The sequence below is a fragment of the Musca vetustissima genome, unplaced genomic scaffold, assembly GCF_032173495.1.
Source record: "Musca vetustissima isolate MV318-11 ecotype Yass unplaced genomic scaffold, APGP_CSIRO_Mvet_v1 utg6509, whole genome shotgun sequence".
Taxonomy (NCBI): domain Eukaryota; kingdom Metazoa; phylum Arthropoda; class Insecta; order Diptera; family Muscidae; genus Musca; species Musca vetustissima.
This window is the reverse complement of record NW_026877974.1, coordinates 204,766-216,374: the sequence shown is the minus strand read 5'-3', so window position 1 is coordinate 216,374 and position 11,609 is coordinate 204,766. Positions and strand designations below refer to the sequence as shown.

The window sequence follows — 11,609 nt, the reverse complement described above, 5'->3', positions numbered from 1 at the left end:
GACCCGATAGCGTTTTTAAAAATTATTCTTTAAAAATCTACGCTTATAGACCCGATAGCCTTCCTAAAAATATTCGTTAAAAACCCAAGCTAAGAGACCCGATAGCCTTTCTAAAAATATTATTAAAAAAACCACGTTTATAGACCCGATAGCGTTTTTAAAAATTATTCTTTAAAAATCCACGCCTATGTACCCGACAACCTTCGTAAAATTATTCTTTAAAAATCCGTGCTGTGGATCTAATAGCCTTCGTAAAAATATTCTTTAAAAATCAGCGCATGTGGTTCCAATAGCCTTCGTAAACATATTTTTTTTAAAATCCTCGCCTATAGATCCGACAACCTTCCTAAAAATATTCTCTAAAAATCCACGCCTATATAGCCGACAACCTTCCAAAAAATATTATCTAAAAAAACACGCCTATATAGCCGACAAATTTCCTAAAAATATTATTTAAAAGTGTACGCCTATATAGCCGAAAACCTTCCTAAAAATATTCTTTAAAAATCCACGACCATATAGCCGACAACATTCCTAAACATTCCGATAGCCTTCCTAAAAATATTATTTTAAGATCCCAGTTTATAGCGCCTTCCTAAAAATATTATTTAAAAATCCACGCCTATGACTCTACTGGTTCTGCTTAAAATAGTCTTTAAAAATCCACGCCTATGACTCTACTGGTCCTGCTTAAAACAGTCTTTAAAAATCCACGCCTATGACTCTACTGGCCCTGCTTAAAATAGTCTTTAAAAATCAACGCCTATGACTCTACTGGTCCTGCTTAAAATAGTCTTTAAAAATCCACGCCTATGACTCTACTGGTCCTGCTTAAAATAGTCTTTAAAAATCCACGCCTATGACTCTACTGGTCCTGCTTAAAATAGTCTTTAAAAATCCACGCCTATGACTCTACTGGTATGCTTAAAATAGTCTTTAAAAATCCACGCCTATGACTCTACTGGTCCTGCTTAAAATAGTCTTTAAAAATCCACGCCTATGACTCTACTGGTCCTGCTTAAAATAGTCTTTAAAAATCCACGCCTATGACTCTACTGGTCCTGCTTAAAATAGTCTTTAAAAATCCACGCCTATGACTCTACTGGTCCTGCTTAAAATAGTCTTTAAAAATCCACGCCTATGACTCTACTGGTCCTGCTTAAAATATTCTTTAAAAATCCACGCCTATGACTCTACTGGTCCTGCTTAAAATATTCTTTAAAAATCCACGCCTATGACTCTACTGGTCCTGCTTAAAATAGTCTTTAAAAATCCACGCCTATGACTTTACTGGTCCTGCTTAAAATAGTCTTTAAAAATCCACGCCTATGATTCTATTGGTCCTACGCCTATGACTCTACTGGTCCTGCTTAAAATAGTCTTTAAAAATCCATGACTCTACTGGTCCTGCTTAAAATAGTCTTTAAAAATCCACACCTATGGCTGCACTGATTGTACTTCAAAAATAGTTTTGGAAGTTCAGGATTTAGCTCTGATTGTATCAAATATATTCTCCTCCCTTGTAAGGCCCTTTAAAAAATATGTAATTTATAATAGTTGTGTGTAACCTTCTGTTAATATGAGAAAACCTGTAACAATGCCCAGCCATTCAATGATCTTCAACTAGTGGTGATACAATGTATCCATCTTCAAGAACTTCCATTCCATCTGTTGGCCATCCATGGGAGTTATTTTCTTTCATTCAACTAAAAAATTCATTCAATTCACAATTGTCATTGCGGATTTTTTATGGCTATGTGTATTATTTAATTGAAATGTTTTCTTAGTTATATTTCAGAATTTTTCAGCAGATGATGTTGATTAGGATGTAACGAAAAAAACATGAATATTTAAAACATCAAAGTAATATTTATAACTCATAAAAATTGCATTTGACATAATCACCACGATTTTGTTCATAGAACCCAGAAAAATAATTCATTGGCTGCCGATTAAGAACATCTCAAATGTACCCTGCCCTTCGAATTGATTATACTCGCAACCTACATACAACAAAAACTCTCACTCACAGGTCCATTCATATTCTCAATATAATTTAATTGTGTGTTTACTCTTGAGATAATTTCAATGATGCTGCCGAGCCATTCAGTTTGCTACTCAGGATAGAAGAAGCCGTTGCTGCTTACTGCTTCGTTCCATTTTTCCTTGGAATTCAATTAATTTGCCTAATGTGTAGCCATAAAATGCTCAAACTCAATAATGATGTTGAGAATGCCATTTCATGTGTGTTGTTGTTGTTGCTGGTGGTGTTATCTTTATCGCATCACAGATGTTGAAATTGTTGCCTATCATTTTAGCCTAGATATAAAAAAATAATTAATATGTGATCCACATAGAAGAGGCCTAGTGATCGCTTGCTGGAGATATACATTTCCAACTCTCCCGCTCTTTATCGCCAATATACTTGTATGTATGTGAGTGAGTGAGTGAGTGTGGTTTTATTTTCATTCATTAATTGTAAAAAGAAAAACGTAGAAACATTTTATCGAAGGCCAAACATGTGCAGAGCACAGACAGACGACCACCATGCGAATGGTCTGGTCGTTGGGTCTAAAAATGTGTGAATTGTTGCCATTTATGTCCATATGCGTATATGGCTATGTATGTGTGTATGCGTTCACATTGCAATCAATTGTGCAATTCTGGGAATCTTTTCCTAGGAATTGAAAAAATTATTGTGAGAAGGGGGAAGGGAAATTGTAATAAGATGTTGTCCACTTTTACAGCTCTGATAGTCAATTCAAGAAAATGATTTTAAATTATCCAGGACCTATCGAAAATATTCTTTAGAAAGCCACACTTATGCTGATCCTAGACGAAAATAGTCTGCCGATTCAACCTATACCTTTTTAAATATTCTTTAAAAATTCATCCCAAAATATTCTTAAAAAAAAAAAAATCCAGGCTTATGACTCTACATGCCTTCCAAAAATAATGTTTTTTTATATCTAGCTCCGCAGGTCCTGCCTAAAATATTATTTAAAAATCCATGGCTAAAAATATTGTTCGAAAATTCACTCTTCCGACTCCACCGGTCCTCCTTAATATAAATATATATATATATATACATTTTTTTTTTTGAAAATCCACGCTATCTTTAAAATAATTCTTCTAGTTCGCTTCTAGTTCTATCGGCCATTCTTAAAATATTTTTTTGAAAATCCACGCTTCTGGCTCTATCGGCCCTTCTAAAAATATGTTTTTAAATTAACGATTCCGAATCCACCGGCCATCTTTAAAATATTTTTTGAAAATCCACGCTTCTGACTCGGCCATTCTTAAAATATGCTTTAAAATTCCATGCTTCTGGCTCTATTGATCCTGATTAAAGTACAATTTAAAAATACAAGCATATGGCTTCACTGACCCTGCCTCAAATATGTTCTAAAACACAGGACTATGGCTCTACGGGTCTTGCCTAAAATATATTTTAAAAATTCACTCTTCTGACTCTAGCGGCCCTTCTAAAAATGTTCTTAAAAATACTACGCTTATGCCTCTGCTGGTCCTGCCTAAAATATACTATAAAATCTAAGGAGCATTCAGGGATCCTGATTAATAAATTCTCTGCCGATCCTGCCTAAAATATATTTACAAATCCACCCTTACTCGTCCTGCTCTGTAAGTCATTGTCGAAAATATTCTTTAAAAATCCGCGTTAATGCCTTTACAAAAAAACATGGCTACGGTGCTGCTTAAAAATTCACGTATCCCTACTGGCCTCGCTTAAAATACTATTTTTCTTTAAAAATCCCCACTTAGGTCCTGGCTTATCCATGTTTAAAATATTCTTTAAACATTCTCTCTTATGGCTCTATTGGTTCTGTCCTTGAAAAGTTTACGCCTATGACTCCACAGGTCCTTTATGCCTGTAAGGTACCTTCTAAAATTTTCCTATTAACATCTAAATTTAAGACCTTGAGTGTCCTTGAAAAAATATTCTTAAATAACCAAGCTAATTGCTCCGTTGGTTCTTGTCGGGAATATTCTTATAAATTCACGTTTATGTCCTTGAGGGTCCTTGCAAAAACATTCATTGAAAAAATCACGTTTATGTCCTTAAGGGTCCTTGCAACTATATATATTTTTGTAAATCCACTTTTATGCCTCTAAAGGTCCCCGTAAAAATATTCCTTAAAATTTCGCATTGTGGTCCTAGATAGGGTACATATAAACAACTCGCATTATGGCTAATAATTTCGTATCATTTTATGGGTTGAAAACACCACTGTGCATCATCAAGTATAACTTCTCCCTTTCCTTTGCATTTCAAAATCAAATCAAAATTTCTTTACTTATTAGATTTCGTTTTTTTATTTATTTTTTTTCTCATTTTGGTTAAATGATTTATTAAGAATCGACCACAACAAAAAAAAAGCAAACATTTTCTTAACAACTACCTGTTGACACTGACATTGAAATGGGTCTTTAACCTACCTGTGAAACCATGAAATTTAAGAAACCGCATCCAACACAAACGCTTGAGTACCTTTTTGTGTTTTTTTGTGGTGTTATGTTTTTTGTGTTCGTTTTTTTATATTTCGAATATTTGCCAATTAAAATGTGTATGCGGGGCAGTAAGAAATGAAAGAACACAACATATTGGGTGTTTGGAATATTTCACAAAAAGATTTCAACTTTTGTATTTCTAAATTATGCCGCCTTGTAGAAAAAATTATGATTCCAAAGATTTTTTTATCTGTGAGTATTGGGTGTTTCATGTGGAATAAAAACACACTGTGCAACAAGAATGCAAAAATGAAGTGGGTTTCATTTAATTATGATTGAGATATCCTTAACTGCCCTTCTTAACTCTATTCTATAATGATTTTATTATTCTGATCAATTATAAAACTTTATTCCGGTCATACGGGCCTCGAAAAATAATTTGATATAATCCACGCTTATGGCGCTCTACTGATCCTTATTAAAATATTTATTCAAAAATCGTTGCTTATGCCAAGCCAATCCACCTTAAAATTTAAAAAAAAAATTAGTAAAACATCTAAGCGTATGTCTCAGAGGGTTCTTCTCGAAAATAGTCTTAACAAAATTATCGCTGCTCACAGCAGATTCTTGTCGATAACATTCTTCAAAAAAATTACCCTTAGATCTCAGTGGGTCTTGGTAAAAAATCGACGGTAATAGTTCTGCTTATGGTCTTGCTAAATATTCTTTCAAAATCCTCGCTTGTAGGTCTACTGATATTCTTTCAAATGGAAGCTCTTATCTCTGCTGGTCCCAGCAAAAAATAATTTTAAACAAAATTTACATTATGGCTCTTCTGGTCTTTAGCCTAGGGTTCTGCCTAAAATATTTTTTTAATCCACGCTAATGGCTCCTCTGCTCCTTGCAGAAAATATTCGTTATAAACCAGGCTTAGGTTGCAAAGGTCCCCTGTGAAAATAGCAAAAAATACACTCTTATGTCTCTGAGGGTCCTCGTCGAAAATATTTATTAAAAATCCTCTGTTATGTATCCAATGGTTCTCGCTCCACGCTTATGTCTCTAAAGGTCCTCGAAAAAATATACTTAAAAGTCCAATAGTTCTTAAATATCCTTGAAGGTCCTCCTTTAAAAACTCCACGATTAAGAACTTGACGTTATTTGCAAAATTATTCGTTAAAAATTCATGGTTATATCCTTGAGGGTCGTTGCAAAAATATTCGTAAAAAATCCACGCTTATGTCCTTACGGGTCCTTGCAAAAATTTCTTTAAAAATTCACGCTTATGTTCTTGCGAAAATATTCTTATAATATTTACACTTATGTCCTTAAGAACCCTTGCAAAAATATTGAAAGAAATATTCTTTGAAAAATCCTCGCTTATGAATCTGATGTTTTTTGAAAAAAACATATTCCTAAAAAAACACTCTAAGGTCCTAAAAGGTCCTTGCAAAAAATTATTTTTACTCAGCTGGTACTTGTGAAAATATTCTTAAAAAATCCACCCGTCTGAGAGTCTAGTAAACATATTTTTTAACAAATCCACACTTATATCTCTGAGGGTCCTTGTAACAAGGATGAATATAAAAAATCAAAAATACTCGTCCCGTCTAAAAGACTCCCAGTCCCTCATCTCGTCTATAAAGGATCCCAAATGTTAAAAGCTCTTTGATAAAGTCTCCCTAGCATTTAGCTTGCCATATAAGCACGTCTATAAGGACTCCCTAGACTTATGTTCGTCTAAAAAAAAAACTTCCAAATCTACAGCTCATTTATCAAGATTTCCATATTTATAAAGACTCACATGCCGCCTATAAAGATATTCGGACTTTTAGCTCGTCGATAACGTCCTCCTAGCTTTCAGCTCACATTTGAAGATTTCCAGACCTTCAGCTCGCCTCTAAAGACTCCTTGACCTTCAGCTCATCTATAATGACACCTAAGCTTTTAGCTCGCCAATAAAAACTCCCTGATCTTTATATTTGCTATAAAGTGTCCCTGTTCTTCAGTTCTATGAAAACATCTTGACCTTCGCTCGTCTCTAAAGACTCCCAATACTTTACGTCGCCAATAAAAGCTCCTTGACTTCAGCTAGCCAATAAAGTATCCTTGACTTCAGCTCGTCTATAAGGACTCCCTAAACCTTAATTCGTAAAGACTTCAGCTCGTCTATTCATATTCCCTTATCTTCAGCTCGTTTATAAATACTAAACTGTCACTGTCCCTCTCCTCGTCTTTACAGATTTCCTGACGTTCAGCTCGTCTCTAAAAACTCACTGACCTACAGCTCATATATAATAAATCCAACTCCTTTAGAGTCCCAATAAGTTTCATGCAGTTCAGATTCAACTTTAACATAGCGCCTTGAATGATTCTGGGCTTCTGATGACATCTGCAACACTCTCCAACGTAAATTTTGGTTGTTTGTCCTCGCCCGCCATGGATCGGATTTTACGTAATACTCTTTTCCCATAGCTCTCGGTTCGCACTATAAATTTCCGTTTAGAAAAACACGCACGCCTTTTTAGATCTCTCACCTCGAGACATATGTTCGACCTTCCTGGTCGTTACCCACAATTTACTCGATGCGGTACCGAAATTGCAACAGTTCTATGCTCCAGTGCTCGTCAAGTAATCTATTGAATTCCAGTGTCGGATTTTTAAATATGCATATGTCGAAGCTCAACACACTCGTTTGCTAATACCGCTGTCTCCGCTAGAAAGTTTGGATATTGCTCGTTTTTGAAAAAAATATGGGTACTGCCCTACGTACTAGATGAAATTAAGGGAGTCGATGTTATAATCAGGGAATTTTATTTATAGAATATCTGAAGATCAGGAAATCTTTTCCGATGACTTGAAGGTCAGGAGTTTTTAGCTTATGGCCAGGTGTCTTTATAGACAAATTTAAGGTCAGATAGTCTTTATAGGCGAGCTGAAAGTCAGGGAGTCTTTATAGACAAGATGAAGTAAAGATCAAAGTTTGGAAGTCACGGAGTCTTTATAGACGAGCAGAAAGTCAGGGAGTATTTATAGACGATATAAGGATCAGAAGGTTCCTTAGGCTTTATATATAGGTTAAATATTCTTTGAAGCAGAGCTAAAGATCAGAAAGTCTTTTCGACGCTAGAAATGCCAGGAAGTCTTTATAGAAGAAGGTTCCTTAGAATAACCTAAGGTCACGGAGGCTTTATACATAGGTTAAATATTCTTTGAAGGAGAGCTAAATATCAGAAAGTCTTTTCGACGCTAGAAATGCCAGGAAGACTTTATAGACGGGCTGAGAACCAGGGGTTCTTTATCTAAAGAGCAGGAAGCCTATGTAGATGATCTAGAAAGTTTATGAAGGAATATTTATAGAGGAGCTGATGGGCAGGGAGTATTCATAAAACATATGAAGGAGAGGGAATCGGTGAAGACAAGCTGAAGGACAGGATGTCTTTATAGAACAACTGATGGACAACAAGTTCTTATAAATGAACTGGAGGTTAGGGAATGTTTATAGTTGAACTGATGGTCAGTAGTCCTAATCTCTAACTTTTAAACAACCTTATACATTGTTTATATTACAACAATTTAATTTGTTAGTGTTGTTGTTACAATAACAAAAAAAATTAAACAATAACCATAGCTGTTAGATAATAGGCCTACAAGAACTCTACATAGAGGAGCTTAAGGACGAGGAATGTTTATAGACGAATTGAAGGTCAGGCAGTCTTTATAGATAAGCTGAAGGTCAGGGATTTTTCATCGATCTATGGTCATCCTTTATAGATGTGCCTCCATGCTTATAGATGACTGGAGGCCAGGGAGTCCGAAAAGATTATCTGGAGGCCCGGAACAATTTATAGAATAGACAATTATTATTTATAGACAACTAAAAGGTCAAGGAGTATTAATGGGATGAACTGAAGATCTGGGTGTCTTTGCGCATAAAATTAAGAATTAAAAATAAAACAAATTATGATATTTTTTTTATATTTACATCCACTTTGCAATAACATATTTTTTTCCTAAATAAGTTTACTTTTTATTGCCGTTTTTTATCACCTCAATACCTCATTTTACCTAAACTAATGTGGCGTCCTTTTTACACGTCGTTCCTTTTTTTCTGTACACATACATAAATTATATTGAAATTATCGTTATAACAACTCAATTCACAGTCGAACATAAAGAAAAGGCAACAAAAATAACAACAACAACAACAAAAAACACATTTCACTTCATGGATGCACCTACGTGGATGCAAAACAAGTTCCATCAAAAGAAATTGCAGCGGCCAACAAAAAAAAATGAAGCAGAAATCTTTATTAGCCATTAATGTCCACAATTCACGATATCGGTAAATCGATGAGATGAGGAGGACATCTCAGAACATCTTTTTGATGGTGTCCACATAATAAGTTATTGGCCCATTGGCCATTCAAAGATTGACAGTTAGCAAGCAGTTGCACTTAGTCGGAAGGTATGATCACGATGATGGCGGTGATGATGACGAGGACGATGTGAAAGAAGACGCCGAAGCAGCGGAGGGAGTTATGCCGAAGGCTGTAATCTCTGTTCCAGCAGCGCCAATGTTTTCGTGTCTTATTGCTGCGGATTCCGACTCATAAACGAAATGGAAGAAAAATCAAATGTTTTTCTTGACATTTTTATTGCATGTCATTTAAAATAGTTGTCGATCTTTTTTTGTGGAGGACATTTTGTGGATGTATGTGTGTGTGTGTGTTGGTGTTTTGTTGGAGTTTGCCGCCAACAACTACAACAACATCGGCATATAATAGTTGTCATTTAAGTGGTTATTTGGCTAAGTTGTCGTTTCAATATTTGATTTGCAATGTTCTTCCCGACTGTTTTATGTCATGTGCCTTTCGGTGGTCAGCCATGAGGATGGGGATATGAAGCTGGGGATAAAAAGATGTTACCACAAAGTGTCAAGTTTAGTTTTAATGTACCCTACACTATTATTTAGGGAATTGGCTGTGCTACAAACATTTCCCATTTTTTTTACTTTTTTAAAAACACTTAATTTGTGTAGGGTATCTGCGCTGCCGACTATATCCTCCTCGCCTCTTTCCTACATATTTTATATTTCTAGCAGTTGGCGGCAAATAATAATCATCTTTAGATGCGCACATTGCAAATGAAATTCCTTCAAAATGAGTAACTGAATGCGTGAATATTTTTGAAAAACACCGAAGGAGGCCAATCATCAGCTCCACCATCGCCGCCATCAGAATCGGCCAGCCAACAGGTTTCCATCCAGCAAACATTTAGGTATTAATAAAAATTGTTATGGTGAAAATATAAACCAGACAGAAATCTAGCAGAAACAGTCAATTCATTCCATTTCATCCCATCCGACTGTCCGATCAACTCCACTTCAAAGATTGATCGGTTTGTCGCTGTCACAAAGATAACAAACGAATCAGCGGCGAATCAGTCTGTCAGTCTGGAATGGAATGCAAAAATTTGCTATTAAGTCCATTAATGTTTGATTGGTTGAGGAATTTGATGTCGGCCATTAATACCATATATGGAATGGTAGGACGAGGAAGGAGAAAGGAGATTTTATTACGATCAGAAAGATATGAAGAGGATTTCGGTGTTTGCCAAGGATCAGACAAGTTGAAATCTATTCAAAGTCCAACTAAAAGTCAGGGATTCTTAATAGATGAGCTAAAGACCAGAGCACTTTTCCAGACATGCTGCTGATCAGGGAGTCTTTACAGGCAAGCTAGAGGTGTGGTTTTTTTTTCAGACGAGCTGAAGGTCAGGTAATCTTTCTAGACGTCTTGAAGTCTTTATGAAATCCGACTAAAATCTGAGAATCTTTATAGACAAACTTAAGTTTAGGGAGCCTTTAGGGAGCTAAAAGTCAGGTAGTCTTCATAGGTAGTCCTAACCATCATGAGCTGATGGTTAGGAAGTTTTTATATACGAGCTGAGGGTCTGGGAGACTATCTAGACGAGCCGAATTCCAGGAAGTCTTTATAGATGATCTAAAGGACAGGGACATATTATAGACGATCTGAAGGTCATGGAGTCTTCATAGATGAGCAGAAAGTTAGATAGTATTTCTAGGCGAGCTGAAGGCTAGGGAGATTTTATCAAAGAGCTGAAAGTCAGCAAGCATTTATAGACTGTTTGGGAGTCTGCGTAGAGCTGAGGGCCTGGGAGTGTTATAAAGATTAGCTTATGGGTAGGATAATAAATAAAAAAGGTAGGAAGTTTTTATAGACGAGATGTGGGTCATAGAGTCTTTCTAGACGAGCTGATAGTCTGGGAGTTCTATAGTTGAAGTTAAGGAGTATTTTTAATCGTCCTGTTTATAAGGACCCTCAGAGACGTAAGTGTGGATTTGTTAAATAATTGTTTTAAATGCTCTCTCAGAGACGTGTATTTTTTAAGAATATTTTCGACAATAAGCTTGAATTTTTAAAGGATATATTTACGAGGACCCTTAGAGGCATATGCGCGAAGTTTCCAAGAATATTTATGCAAGGACCCTCAAGGACATTAACGCGAATGTTTCAAAGAATATTGTTGCAAGGAACCCCATTGACAAGCGTTTATTATTTAAAAAGGCAAAAGCGTTGGTTTATAAAGAATATTTGTTTTCGAGGACCTTTAGGTTTTTTAAGAATTTTTTTCAAGGACCCTCAAGGACATATGGATGGAGGTTTTTGTAAGGATCCTCATAGACATAAGCGTGGATTTTTAAATAATATGTTTGCAAACATGGATGTTTAAGACCATTTTCGAGGACTTTTAGATGCCTGTGGAGTTTCTAAAGAACATTTTACGACGAGTCCTTGGATACATACGAGTAAATTTTTACAGAATATTTTTGACAAAGACCCTCAGAGACATGTGTGTCCATTTTTTGCTGTTTTTATAAGCTCCCTTTGTAAAACAAGTTTGGATATTTGAAGAATAATTTCTACCATTCCATTTTCCATTAGCGTGGATTTTTACAAAAGTATTTTAGGAAGGGCAAGCAGATATATTTTCGACAAGGACCAGTAGGGCCATAATAGTGAATTATTTAATAAATAAGATCGTTGAATTTGAAAGCATATTTTAAAAAGGACAAGTAGGGATTTTGAAAGAATATTTTAAAATATATAGCAGGTCCT

The 11,609-nt window shown here is 35.5% G+C and overlaps 1 protein-coding gene across 1 annotated transcript in view; it reads right to left on the bottom strand.

The window, feature by feature from the left end:
* Positions 1 to 237: 237 nt before the first annotated feature.
* Positions 238 to 11,609, bottom strand: part of LOC133322735 (DNA-directed RNA polymerase I subunit RPA12) — a 97,159-nt gene continuing 85,787 nt past the window's right edge. The window contains exon 4 of the mRNA XM_061531698.1: positions 238 to 247. The gene's annotated coding sequence lies outside the window, so the exon portion shown is untranslated. The remainder of the gene's footprint in view (positions 248 to 11,609) is intronic.